General features: G+C 46.5%; 1 long non-coding RNA gene across 1 annotated transcript; it reads right to left on the bottom strand.

The window, feature by feature from the left end:
* Positions 1–2,789: 2,789 nt before the first annotated feature.
* On the bottom strand, positions 2,790–5,125 carry LOC131382654 (uncharacterized). The gene is made up of 4 exons (XR_009212213.1): positions 5,031–5,125; positions 3,914–3,972; positions 3,224–3,357; positions 2,790–2,887 (listed from the first exon to the last, which is right to left on the bottom strand). It is a non-coding gene; the product is annotated as an uncharacterized LOC131382654 (long non-coding RNA).
* Between the last annotated feature and the right edge of the window lie 9,616 nt (positions 5,126–14,741).

The raw sequence follows: 14,741 nt of genomic DNA, 5'->3' as shown, positions 1-14,741 counted from the left end.
CCACGGCCTGGAGCCACTGCAGGTCCTTCCTCTGGAGCAAAGGGTCTTTGTCACAGTGTTTCTCTAAAAGCATATCCATCCTGAGTGACACTTCTTTTAGAAACAGATAGAATTGGTGAAAAAGGGGTTGAGCATTCGGAAATGTCTCTGGATTTCAAAGAAGTTGGCCACTATATATGAGGAATTGGGGGTGAGTAACGGCTCTTTAAGTAAATGAGGACAGGCCAGGCATGGTGGCTCACGCCTGTAATCCCAAGACTTTGGGAGGCCGAGACAGTTGGATCACTTGAGGTCAAGAGTTTGAGACCAGCCTGGCCAAGATGGTGAAACCCCATCTCTACTAAAAATACAAAAATTAGCTGGGCATGGTGGCGTGCACCTGTAATCCCAGCTACTCAGGAGGCTGAGGCAGGAGAATTGCTTGAACCCAGGAGATGGAGGTTGCAGTGAGCCGAGATTACACCACTGCACTCCAGCCTGGGTGACAGAGCAAGATTCCATCTCAAAAAAAAGTAAATGAGCACAAAATCCCAAAGGCTAGGGCCACTGCCCAGAGCAGGTTCAGGATTGAAGTGTCCCTGTGGTTCCCCTCCCACCTGAATGCTCTATTTTAAAATGAACTTCCAGGACAAGGGGAGAGCATGTCATTACTAAGGTTCAGTGTTAGAGACATTCTTCCACCGATGACAGCCATGATGGGCCACCTGAGCTTTCTTTGGTTTTCCTTGCCATCTGCATTGTCCTCCACTGCACTTGAACGAGGAGTCCTGAGGGTCCGAGTAACTTGCAGGGATTGCTGTGCTGCCAGGAGCAAGTGAAAGAAGAGGCAAGAGCAGCTGCCTCAGCTAAAAAGAAAGCCAGAGGAGAGGGTGGGTATTTAGGGAGCGGGGATTTTTAATTTCAAGTGAATTCTGTAATTAAGGACAAGGGGTGGTGGCAGTGGGGCTCGGGGCTGGGTGCTCTGGCACTGTCCCTAACGGCAACCACAGTGATGGCTTTGCTCCTGTGCTGCCGTCCCTCCTCCCTCTCAGCAACAGGAAGAACGTGTGCTTTTGATGTACGTGGTGCAGCAGGCCTAGGATGCCACATTTCACACAAGCTTCAGGTGACACCAGTGCTGCTGGTGCATGGACCACGCTGTGAGTAGCAAGATCACAAACTCCCCTGAGGGAGGGGAGTAGCTGGGCTGGGTTTCTGAGAGACCCTATTACGACTGGACTACGTTGGACCTCCCTTCTTGAGAACCCAAAACAGCTGCTGGGTGTGCTGAAGCCATATTCACCCCACCACAAAGAGGATGGTCAGCACCTTTCTCCACACAACGGTATAAGGTTTTGTTTTCATATAAAACCTCAACAGATGAATGGGGCCACTATCAATCATTTTCAGAAAGAAAAGCTCAAATACCAACTATTTTTTTTTTATGGAGTCTTGCTCTGTCACCCAGGCTGGAGTGCAGTGGCACAATCTCCATTCACTGCAACTTCTGACTCCCGAGTTCAAGCAATCCACTCGCCTCAGCCTCCCGAGTAGCTGGGACTACAGGTGTGTGCCACGCCTGCCTAATTTTTGTACTTTTAGTAGAGATGGGTTTCACCATGTTGGCCAGGCTGGTCTCAAACTACCCTGACCTGAAGTGATCCACCTGCCTCTGCCTCCCAAAGTGCTGAGATTACAGGTGTGAGCCACCGTACCCAGCCCCCAAATACCAACTATTCTTTAAAAACAAATTATGATTATGTTGGAGGCACAGTGGCTCATGCGGTAATTTCAATACTTTGGGAGGCCAAGGCAGGTAAGTTGCTTGAGCCCTAGTGTTGGAGACCAGCCTGGGAAACATGGCGAAACCCTGCCTCTACAAAAAGTTTTTAAAAAATCAGCCGGGCATAATGGCAGTCATCTATAGTCCCAGCTACTTAGGAAGCTAAGGTGGGAGGATTGCTTGAGCCCAGGAGATTGAGGCTGCAGTGAGCTGTGATGGCACCACTGCACTCCAGCCTGGGTGACAGAGTGAGACCCTGTCTCAAAAAAAATATATATATATATTTTATATATATTATGTTGGGAGAGATGTCCCTCATAATTAAACTAGGTTAATACAGATGATTTTACTTAACAGCTGAAATGGTTCCATTACCTGGGAGCTTGTTTCATATTTAGTTGATCTTGTAGGATCCATCATGAACCCCCCTAGAAGTGCCCACAGTTACGTGTTCCATGAGTGCTTGATGGAAAACCATGTATTTCTAAGGCTCTGGTGGCAGGTAGCAGTTATGCGATGGCATGAGGAAAATCCATTTAGTAGAGTTGTCCAAAAGTGCAATGGCCTGGCTCGGTAAGCTGTAAATTCTGTCCCTGTGAGGGGGAGAAAGTGAGGATGGAGAAGGAAGGAATATGCCAGACAGGGGTTGAACCAGACGGGCTTCTTCCAGCTGTCAGCTTTGTGACTACGGGTACAGTCCACGTCTCCAGGATCCACCTGGGATGCCTCTGATAATGTAACCACATACCCCCATTTTTCTTGGGCAGTTTATTCCAACAAGTGAGCTATGGTGCAGGCATTGGGCCATGCGGTATCTGTTTGACTTTCAGGGCCTTAGGTCAGCTTGGTGGAGTTCTCTGGGTCCCTCTAGAGAATCATCCAACCCAGGGATGGCCTGCAGGGTTCTGCCCCACCCCTAAAGCACTTACATTCACACAAAATCCTGGAGCTGAATGTTCTCAGCAGGCTTATTCCTCATAGCCAAAAGCCAGAAACAAATAAAACCATGTATTTCTAAGGCTCTGGTGGCAGGTAGCAGTTATGCGACGGCATGAGGAAAATCCATTTAGTAGAGTTGTCCAAAAGTGCAATGGCCTGGCTCAGTAAGCTGTAAATTCTCTGTTCCTGTGAGGGGTAGAAAGTAAGGATGGAAAAGGGAGGAATATGCCAGACAGGGGTTGAACCAGACGGGCTTCTTCCAGCTGTCAGCTTCGTGACTACGGGTACAGTCCACATCTCCAGGATCCACCTGGGATGCCTCTGATAATGTAACCACATACCCCCATTTTTCTTGGGCAGTTTATTCCAACAAGTGAGCTATGGTGCAGGCATTGGGCCATGCGGTATCTGTTTGACTTTCAGGGCCTTAGGTCAGCTTGGTGGAGTTCTCTGGGTCCCTGTAGAGAATCATCGAACCCAGGGATGGCCTGTAGGGTCCCGCCCCACCCCTAAAGCACTTACATTCACACAAAATCCTGGAGCTGAATGTTCTCATCAGGCTTATTCCTCGTAGCCAAAAGCCAGAAACAAATCCAGAGGTTCTTCAAGGAGCGAGTGGCGAAACAGTTGGGGTCATTGTGGAAATGGAGGGAAGCCTTTGGAGAGATGTATTGGAAGAATGAACAGGACTCGGTAATGGATTGTTTATGATGTGGGGGGATACAGGCTGAAGAAATTCTCCTAGAGTCTGAAATGGAGTCCCTAGGTGAGCCGTCACACCATTTATTTAGACAGTAAGTCTGGGTCACAGCCAAGTCAAGGAAGATGACCTAGACTATAGAGTGGGATCAGTTTTAATCTGTAATGTCAAAGAGGCATTTCAGTCTGGAAATCAGCTAGGCAGCTGTACATATAATTCTGAGTGGAGATAAAATCTGGAGGTTGTAAGAATAGAGTTAATAATTAGTGCCTTAAATATCAATTTGGTCACCCAGAGGGCTTGGGGTTCTTTTTTTCTGGCATACCAGTAAAAGAATAACAGAGTCCAGGGGTGAGTTATGACACACTTCAGATTTTAAATCCCAAGCAGGGGTTGTGAGCGCGCTGGCAAACCTTGGGAAGGAGCATCCAGAAAGGCAGGATGAGAAGGAGAAGCATCGGCGTCAGGAGCCGGGAGCAAGATGGACCCCAGAAACGAAAGGAGTCACTTACCTGGACTGCTCCTTGGACATGGTAAATGGAAAGTGGCCATTAGATTTTCCATCATGGAACTGTCAAAAGACAAAAGTACAATAGATTTAGTTTAAAGATCCTAATTGGCTTTATTTGCTATTCTAGAATCAGGCAACACTTCATTCCATAAAACAGACTGAGCGTTCCTCCGAGCAGAGTGGGGGAGATGTGCTTTATGGATAGAAAAGGCTGAAGTGGAAACAGAGAACAAAGCATAGACTGGTTGCAAAGTGACTTTCCTTGTAAACATTAAAGCAGACGGGAGGGACTGCTTATCATTCTGGCTAAACCTGGCCTGTTGGGGATTTGCCTTTTATCTCTCTGTATCCTGACTTCTCAGAAGGTCAGATCAACAACTTAGTTTTGGTCTGGAAAAGTGGAACTTTAGCGCAAGGAACTCCATTCCAGTCTGGTCTTGTTACTGAACTGAACCTGCGTCTGCTTGCCCCGTGTGGTAAAACCAAACACCCACACCGAGGTTTGCAGCAGGAGAAAGGAGGGTGTTAACTTGCAGGACACCAACCAAGGAGAATGCTTCAGACCCAATCTCCTGGATGGCTTACAAGCAAGGGATTTTAAAGGCAGGGGAACAACTCAGGAAAGCAGAAGTTACAGGGAAACCATAAATCAATACAGAGGGTATACATTGGTTTGGCCCAAAAAGGCAGAAGCTCTTGAAGCAAGGGGCTTACAGGTCAGAGGCGGCTTCAGGATTCTTTGATTGCAATTGGTTAAGGAAGCCAGGCTTTGTCTAAAAACTTGGGGTCAGCAGAAAGGAATGTTAAGGTCTGGCCTATGGGCATGACTCTCTCCAGGCCCCTGAGAAAGAAATTTACAACAAAGAGCAGCCATCAGAGTGCAGGCCTCAGCTCCCCGACATCTGAGGTCTCTGTGATGATGGTCAGTGTTTTCCATCTGAGGTGGGTCCGGGTTTCTGAAAAACCATTCAGGGACATATGCTAAGATGTAATCTTTAGTTTCAATAGGGGACCAAACACCTTGTCGCTCTGACTTATTTGAGTGGCTATTACTTGAAGCTATTATTCCCTTGTTGCTTATCCGGTGGCTCATTTACTTCTCAAGGCCAGCTAGGTACCTGGAATTTCCCTTTGTTTCCATGCTTGGAGGAGGCTCAGCAGGCCTCTAATAGGGGTCCATGCTCCATCTCAGTCTGTTGGGCCTAGTGCAGAAGCTCAGTCCAAACCAATGGCCTCCTGTAAATGTATTTTACAGAAGTCAGCAGTGTCCACAGCAAGGGAGAGTTTCTTGAGCAACCTGCTGGGGACATAAGAGTGATATAAAGAGTGAATGTCAGGTGAAAACATTGAAAAGATGAGGACTGACAAGTATTTACAGAGGGTTAACTCTGAAGTGGCTCCAACAAACTGGGATCTTAAAAAGCAGGTAGTGGAGGGAAAAATGGCTTCTCCTTCCCCTTCTAGGTTCTTTGGCTGGGCTAGGAATTAAATTGACATAAGAAAGGCTAATAGGAGAAAAACCATTTTAATTACATCTATATGCACAGGAGTCCCCCAAACTACAGACCAGGAGAAGGGCCAGATGAATGAAGCTTAGATAGTGTCCTGAGTTACAGAAAGGAACAAGAGCTTGGGGCTCGTTGGGAATGGGCACAAGTTCTGGGAGGGTGAGGGGAGGCAATGTCTGGTGAATAAAAGGTGTCTGGTTCTGCAGAGAAAAGTCTCTGGGGGTGATAGAAGTTGTCTGGAATCAGCCCTCTTCCTGATACAGATACTTCACTAATGTAGATTTCTTTTATAGTTATAAATTTCTTTTACAAAAGGGCAGTTTTTCAGAGCTACTCCTGTGTCTGCAATTTCTTAGAATAACAAGATCAAAATTTGCCTAAGAAGTATATTTTGTGTTCACATATCTGGTTTTGTACTGTCATATTTTGGGGTGGTGTGTCCTGAGCCCCACCAGCAAGGGCCATGTTATAGGAATACAATTTTTAATTAACTTTTTAGAGTTGTTTTGAATTCACAGCTGAAGGGGCTTAGAATATGCCATCCCAAAATATGCCACTCTGACATAAAGATTATTTTGAGCTGAAGACAACTGAGACCAAGTAGACACAGGACAAACTCTCTGCCCTGCCCCCATCTACCAGAAGGGCAGGATGGCTCTTACCAGCCCAGAGATGGCACCAGAAAAATCAACATCACAAGCACGCCAAATCAGCCTTATCTGTCATCTTCCCCCATATATCTACCTTCCCTCAACTTGTTATCCAAAGAAGCTCAAGGTCCCCTTCCTTTGTCTTTCCACCTCTTTACAAATACATTGCTCTCTCATTAGGGTGCTAATAAGCCCAAGTTCTAACCACCTTTTTGAGTTATTACTTATCACTGAGCTCTCCCATGTGTATTTGTGATGCACGAATTAATAAATGTGTTGTTTTCTCTTGTTAACCTGGCTTTCATTGGTCTAAATTTGTAGGGCCAAGGCAATAAACCTAAGATGGGTGGAGGGAAGATTTTTTCTACACCTACACAGCAAAATTGAGCTGAGCGTGCAGAGAGCTCTCATATGCACCCCTCACCAGCCCCACGCGTGTGCGCACACACACACACGCACAGCCTGCCCTACTGTCCATGTCCTGCATCAGCAGGGCGCATTTGTTACTACTGCTAAACGCACACCAACACATCATTATCACCCAAAGTCTGTGATTCACATTAGGGTCACTCTTGGTGTTGCACTGTCAGTGAAAAGAGCCAAACTCTGTAAAATATTTGAAGAGATTTATTCTGAGCCAAATGTGAGTGACCCAAGGTACAGTCTCAAGAGGCCCTGAGAACATGTGCCCAAAGCGGTTGCTTTACAGTTTGGTTTTATACATTTTAAGGAGACATGAGACATTAATCAGTACATGTGAGATGTACTGATTCAGTCCAGAAAGGTGGGACAGCTCGAAGGGGGTCGGTGGGAGGAAGGCTTCCAGGTCATAGGTGGATTCAAAGATTTTCTGATTGGCAACTGATTGAAACAGTTATTATCTAAAAACCTGCAATCAATACAAAGGAGTATCTGGGTCAAGATAAGGGGTTGTGGAGACCAAGGTTCTTACCATGTAGATGAAGTCTCATGGGGGTCGCCCTTAGAGACAATAGATGGCCAATGTTTCCTATTTAGACTTTTAAAAGGTGCTAGACTTTCAGCTAATCTCTAGAGGACTGGGAGGGCCTGGAAGGGAAAAGAGCTAGTTATGGTAATAGAGATTCTTTACAGATGCAAATTTTCCCCACAAGAGATAGCGTTGCAGGGCCATTTCAAAATGTGCAAAAAAAAAAACACCTATTTTGGCATAAAATATTTTTATTTCCTTCTTTATCTGTCATAGGATGTTATACCAGAGTCAGGTAGGAAAGTAAGCTGTGTTATACATGAGGTTAAATAAAGCCCATCTGTTGAGATGTTAGTTTATAGGGCATGACTCCCCAGGCCCCTTAGATAGGAATTTGGGCAAGAGAGAAAAAATGTCAGTTTAGTCCTCAGTACATTCTGTGGGTTTGAACAGATGTCTAATGCCATATCCACCACTGTCATGTCATACAGAGTAGTTTCACAGTCCTGCAAATCCCCTGTGCTCTGCCTGTTCATCCCTCTCTCCCCCAACCCTTGCCAACCACTGCTCTTTTTACTATCTCCATAGTTTTGCCTTTTCCAGAATGTGACACAGTTGGAATCTTACAGTATGCAGCCTTTTCAGATCAGTTTCTTTCAGTTAGTAATATGCATTTAAGGTTCTTTCATGCAGCTCAATAGTGTTTGGCAGAGACTCAAAGGCAGGGAGAGGAATGGGAAATCTGTGTGGTGGAAAAGGGGAAGAGGAGTCCCGATGGGGTTGCCAGCTGCTTGAGGAAGCCAGAGGTGGCTGCTAGTGAAGTGGCCTCATTGTCTGGGGTGACATCCAAGGTTCATTGTCTCACAGCCACAGTGATCAAGGATGCGGACACACAAAGGGTAAGGTTAAGAGTGGAAATTTAATAGCTGAAAGAAAAAGAATAGCTCTCTGTTACAGAGAGGGGTCCCAGAAAAATAGGTTGCTGATGCACAGTGAAATGCAAAGATTTTTATAGATGAGCTAGCGGGGAGCAGTGTCTGATCTACATCGGGTGCGAAAAAAGTTAGGACCAGGTGTGCCATCTGCATAGGGCACGAATCTCTGGACGCCCCCACACCAACCTTTTATTACGCACGTGGGTAGCTACTCTATGTTGCTTATGTCTTTCTTACGGTGCGAGTGTTAACAACAACAAAAAAACATTAGGGAAGGTGAATCCCCCATGGTGGACATGCCTGGCCCCAGGTAGTCCCTCTTATCAGTGCACCTGCAGGCCTCCCACCAGGCAAGATTCCAGCTTCCTTATCTATGTTTGCAGCTCAATCTTTCAGGCTGCTCTTTGTTAGAAAGAAATGATTTCTTGGGCTGTTTTTTATTAGAAGTTCTGCCAAGGACTCTTTTGCCCTATCTGCCTAAACAATTTATTTCCATCTCCTATATCACTGGAAGAGCGGATCCTACCTGACTGGTAAGAGGGTGCCTATTTGGTTCTCCCTGTTGGTCCTAAGTTGGAAGCAAGGGCAAAAAGGAGGGAAGCCATCAGTGCAGTCCTGACCATTAGGGTTGCTGTATACAGTTTCCAGCTGGTTGCTTCGCAGACTGTGGGTCAAAGCATCACCAGGCTCTTGGGTGGATTTTTTAAATCCCACGGACTGAAACCCTTCTTTATTATCTCCAGTCACTTGAACACCTTTCTTTGATACAGACAGTTTATTCAGTGTTGTTATTTAAATAAATAAAAAGCCGTTACTATTATTACCACTACTACAATTACTATTTATAATAATGGTAATAATTACAGTAATGATGAATCCCAGCAAGGACCAAATAATTATAATTACTGATTTAATATTTATACATAAATATTTACTAAAATATATAATCTATATATTACATATATTTATACTATGACATTTATAGTATCTACATAAGTATATATTATTTGCTTCTCCTCTCCCAAATTCTAGTTGCCCATCTGCTGGGTTGGGCTGCTGGTCGATCTGATCAACTTTCTGAGGCCACATCAAAACTGCAGAAATGAGGCTGATCGACCCAGCAACTCTAACAAAGATCATCCATGGGACATCTGGTCGCCCCTCTATCTCGGAGCCAGAGGCTGTGCGCTCTTCCCCGGTGGGGAGGGTGGGGCCCCAAAGTCCAACCACAAGATCCCATTATACGGGCCACGGCTAAATCCACTGCGCCTTCCCCGTTTTTCTCCTGCCCAAGCCTGTCTCCACCTCCAAGACAAGACTCGGAAAAAGGTGTGAAGCTCAAGTCGGGTGACCACGACCCACGCGTTGCCACGGAAGGGCCCATGTTACCCTTCGCAGTCCCCCTGGAACAGCCGGGCCGGTCCTCACCCCAGGGGCGGGGCTTGGAGGTAATGGGTGTAATGGAAGGTCTGAGGACCGGGCCCCAAGCCGGTCGGCGTCCGGGCGGAGTACCCCGTCCCCCGTTCGCACTCTCGGAAGGCCCAGCGATTCCCGCGTGTGCTCGTTGACCCGCTCAGGCCACAGCACTCCGAGCTCAAGAGCGCGCCTCCAGCGCTGACCCGCAGGTTTAATCTCCGAAGAAAGGACGAAGAGTACACCCAGCAAAGCCGGGCTCATCCTGCCAGCGCTGCCAGTCCCCTGGAACTCTGCACCGCGCCCTGTGGCCAAAACCCCTTTCTTGCCGGCTTCTCCAGAGCGCCGGAGAGAAAACCCGAACAGTGCAGCCAGGCGGCGCTCCGCGGATCGGATCTGCATCACCGGCGGGCGAGGCCTCTCCTACTCCCTGACCAACTGGGATCGCGTTTCTCGGCCGGGGGCGGGTGGAGGAGCTCCCAGTCGGCACCGCCTGGAATGGCGCGACCCCGCAGCCAAAGGAGACTTGAAAATTTTTCCTAACCACCGTTCCGCTCCGAGGGACTGCTACCTGCGAGGACAGACAGCCCACGCGGCTCCGGGCCGGGCGATCTTCGCGGGAACGTTTCCGGAGACCCTCGCAGGCCGGCGCCCTGCCTCGGCTTCCCAGCGCCGAGCGGGGTCCCGGGCTCCTCGCGAATTAGAAAGTTTTGCGGGGCTCTGGCGGCGGGAGAGACCGTGAAGTTGAAACCGTGAAAGGGAGAACATGGGTGAATCGCTTTTATTCTGTCTTTTCGGAATGGGGAAGCCTTTCTAAAGCATAAAATAAACCCAGAAGCCAACAAGGAAATGATTGATCAGCTTGACAACATAAAGTTTGAACAAAATACACAAGCAAAGTCAAAGGATAACAAATGAGTGTGGGGATCGCTTATGCATAAGATAAGAATATTGATTTCATTCACAGTAGCCAAGATACGGAAGCAACCTAGCCAAGATACGGAAGCGTCTACCAGTGGGTGAACGGATAAAGAAAATGTGGTGTATGTACACCACGGGGTACTGTCCCGCCTTTGAATAAAAGGAAATACTGCCATTGACGACAACATGGATGAACGTGGAGGCCATTGTACTACGCAGAGTAAGCCAGGCACAGAAACAAATACCACCTGGTCTCTCCTGTATGTGGAATCTGAAAATAGCTGAACTCATAGAAACAGAGGCTACTTGAGGCCGGGGGAAGGGCAGGAGGGGGAGATGTTGGTCAAAGGGTGCAAGGATTCAGTTAGACAAGAGGAATACGTTTTAATGATCCACATGACACGGTGACTGTAGTTAATGCATTTATATGTCAAAATTCCTTAAATAGTAGATTTTAAATATTCTCACCACAAAAAAATAGATGTGTTGGTGATGGATATCTTAATTAGCTTAAAGTAATTGTTCCACCAATGTGTACATATATCTAAACATCACATTGTATCGCATGAATATATACAATTATGATTTGTCAATTAAAAATAAACTTTAAAAAATCTTTTAAAAATATTTCAGCTTTATTTACTATAATAACAAAAAAACTGGGGTCGGGGATAATAGCCATTGATTAAGAGGGGTCGGGTTAAATAAACTCCAGTACATCCACACCGTCCACACCGTACACTGTGTGAATTTGTTTTGTTTGTTTTAGATGAGATAAATGTTGATGATGAAATGTTAAATGAAGAGTTTAAAACAAGTATTAAGTTACCCCTATTTCAACACATTAAATAGCTAGTAAAGACCGTGTGGTATGGACAGAGGGAGATGATCTACAGAACAGAAAAGAGACCGAAACAAATGCACCCAGCTGGTTTTTGACAAGCATGCAAAAGCACCTCATGGGAGGATAGCCTCTCCATCAAATAGGAGTAGGGCAATTGCACATCACAAGCACAGCAAACAAGCAGGCAAACCAAAACCCTTGACCTAGATACTGTCAACTTTAGAATCCTAAGCCCGCACCAAATCAATGGACCCCCTCTTGGCCAAGGGGACCTCAGGAAAATCTTAAAAGTTTAGTTCTAGTCATGATGGGGTGGGAGGTCAAACACGCCTCATTATACCCCCTGCCTTTTGGGGTTTAGACCAGCATTAATGTTAACATAGAGATCAGAAGACTGACAGAACAGACTCTGTGGCAATAAAATACCAAATTATAAACAGGACCTAAGGCCATGCCAGGCAAGGGTTAAGTCACTGAGCCTACGCCTAAAGAATAAACTGTGTTCTAAGGACCTCAAGACTTTTCTTTTTCTCTAGCAGCCAAACAACCACTGGCCTCGAGACAGACAAGATTAAAACAATCTCCAGCTCCACTACCCACTGACTTACTGAACCCCTGCTCTACCAGCCGTAACTTCCTGATAAGACCACCAACCATGGATTGTCTCTGGCTGGTTTACAGAGGCTGCACACTTGTGTGGCTTCACGCCCTGAAAAGACCTGTTGACATATAAGACCTAACTGTAATACATTTAAATGTTAAGTCTCCACCCCAAAGTGAACATAGGTCATATGCTACATGCATGTCTGTTCAATATGCATGTGTCAGGACCACCTTCATGAATATTCATAGCCCCTCCTATAACCTGTTCAATATGTATGTTTAGCCAACCTGCCCAGCATAAAGCTCCTACCCTAACCCCTCCTCCTTCGAAGTGCCTGTTTCTGGTCCCTTGGCTGGGATGGCCACCTTGAAGGCTGTAATCCTTATGAGAAATAAAGTCTCCTCACCTTTCTAAATGGATAATTGTGGGGGTTTTACCCTCACACCTCATACAAACATTAACTCCAAATGGATCGCATATTTCAATGTAAAATGTAAAACTATAAAATTTTAGGAAAAAAAATTCTTAGAGATAATTGGGATCTAGGCTAAAAAAGGAGATTTCATACTTGACATCAAAAGCATGATTCATAAAGAGAGATGGATAAATTGGAAGTCATCAAAATTAAAACCCCAGGCTCTGTGAAAGGTCCTCTTTTTTTTCTTTTCTTTTCTTTTTTTTTTTTTTTTTCCCCCGAGACGGAGTCTGGCTCTGTCACCCAGGCTGGAGTGCAGTGGTGTAATCTCAGTTCAGTGCAACCTCCTGCTCCCAAGTTCAAGCGATTCTCCTGCCTCAGCCTCCCAAGTAGCTGGGACTACAGGTGCGTGCCACCACTCCCAGCTAATTTTTGTATTTTTGGTATGGACAGGGTTTCACCATATTGGTCAGGCTGGTCTTGAACCCCTGACCTCGTGATCTTTCTGCCTTGGCCTCCCAAAGTGCTGGGATTACAGGCGTGAGCCACCACACCCAGCTAAAAAGTCGTTTTAAAAGGAGGAAAACAAATTATAGATGAGAAGAATATATTTACAAACCACATATTCTACAGGAATGTGTAAAAAAAAAAAAAAAAACTCAAAATGCAACAGTATTTTTCTTCAAAATCCAATTACGAAATTGACGAAAGACATGTTAAAGTATGCCCCCTGCAGAAAGACAAAATGACTCCCAGGAGACTAACTGAGGTGCTCAAAGTTAAAATGGAACCAGGCAGCCGTAGCCGGGTGACAGAGCCTTCATGTACTCTGTGTTCTCAGAAAGATGTTACAAAAGTATCACAAGACCTCCCTTTCACAACCAAACCAAACCAGTTCCTGTTGTCAGTGCCAAGATAACTGTAGCCTGAGCACCACTTCCCTGGTCCCCTGATAGCCATTTATAAGACATTTCTGACAGTCTTCTGCTTAAGGCTTAAAGAACAACAAGTCAGAACTCCCCTGCCCCAGCCAATCAGGACTCAACTGCATCAATCAATCAGAGTTCACTTGTATCGACTAATGAGGATTCAGCTACATCCACCAATCAGGACAGCACGAGTTTCAGTCCTTCATTTACATAAATGAAAGTAGTTGGAAACCTGGACAGAAACTTTTACCATAGAACCCAAACCCTTTCTTAGTTTTCTAGAACTTACTTTCTTTTTACACTGAGGGCTGCAAATTCCCCATTTACAAGCTGTTCACTGAAATAAAGTCACTTTCCACATTCCTTTTCAGGAAACTTAGTTCACAGACTTGAACTAGCATTTCACTGAGCAGGATGTACAGATGGCAACTCGGCACATGAGAAGACGTTAGCCTTTTGTGTGAGTGTAAATTAAAATCACGGTGAGACATCATGACACATCCATCAAATGCCTTCAGCAAAATATAGGAACAGTATCAAATGCGGGCGAGGCTGTGGAGGAACGGGCTTTCTCACACATTGCTGGTGGTAAGGTAATATTGTACTGCCACTCTGGAAAACAGTGTGGCAGTTTCAAAAAAGAAAACAGCAACAACAAAAATGTGCAAGTGAAGCGTGGCAGAATATGCCACCCCAAAATATGCCACTTTAGCACAAGGGTTATTTTGAGCTAAAGGCACTTTAAAAACAGCAGACACAAGGAAGATGCCCTGACCTCCCCTTTTTCTTCCTGAAAGTAAGAGGTGAATCTCCCATGAGAAAGGGGCCCTCCTTGTACCAGGAGGAAGGAAGCCATTCTTACCACCAGAGGCAGGGAGTTGGGGCCGAGGAGAATCTGTATGAACAAATCTCGTTAAACTAACCCTCATCTGCCTCGTCACTTCTCCACGATGAACTGCCCTATCCCAGACCCCATTGTCTGTGAGCTGCCAAAGCTTCCTCCACAAGTGCTGGACTCCTTGTCCATGCCTGCCTACCTGGCCCCAGGCCAGCAAACTGTGGGCACCAGCTTACGGTGCACAGAAGTATGCACTCCGGAGGAATCACACACCTCAATGTTAAACGTAAAAGAGAAAACTTCAGTAGAGAATGCTAAGCGTTTGTGTCCCCTGGAGAAATGTTCTTCAGTGTGGCACAGCAGAAACCCAGGTGGTCGGCAGCCCGGTCTGGTGTGGTGCCAGGGTTGTTGCTGACTTGGTGCCAGGGTTGGCGCTGACTTGTTAGAGCAGCCAGGAATTCTGCCTGCTACGATCCACCGCGGCGGCCTCTGCATCTGCAGGGTAAGGCCTTCAGGTTTAGCACCTCAAACCCAGGCACTTGGGGTCTGTTGGGCCGGTATCGCTGCTCAGGTGCAGATGGGCTGGCTGACTTCACCTGAATTGTAGCTGCCAGCCTTCGTGAGAAATGGGGGCGCTGCTGGGACCGGCCGGCTGGGGCCTCGGGTGCACCATTTCTGCTTGAACATACGTCCCCCAGGCACTTGGGGCCCCTAACCCCCAAAGCGACCACGAGGTGCTGGGCCTCCCTCTGGCTAGGGGGAGCAAGGAGACAGCAAGTGTGGCAGCCAGGACTGGGCCTCAGTGCTCCCAGGGGGTGGGGGT

Source organism: Hylobates moloch, unplaced genomic scaffold (assembly GCF_009828535.3).
Source record: "Hylobates moloch isolate HMO894 unplaced genomic scaffold, HMol_V3 SCAFFOLD_696, whole genome shotgun sequence".
NCBI classification, from domain to species: domain Eukaryota; kingdom Metazoa; phylum Chordata; class Mammalia; order Primates; family Hylobatidae; genus Hylobates; species Hylobates moloch.
The sequence above is the reverse complement of the archived record's forward strand: the minus strand, read 5'-3'. Positions and strand labels throughout refer to the sequence as shown.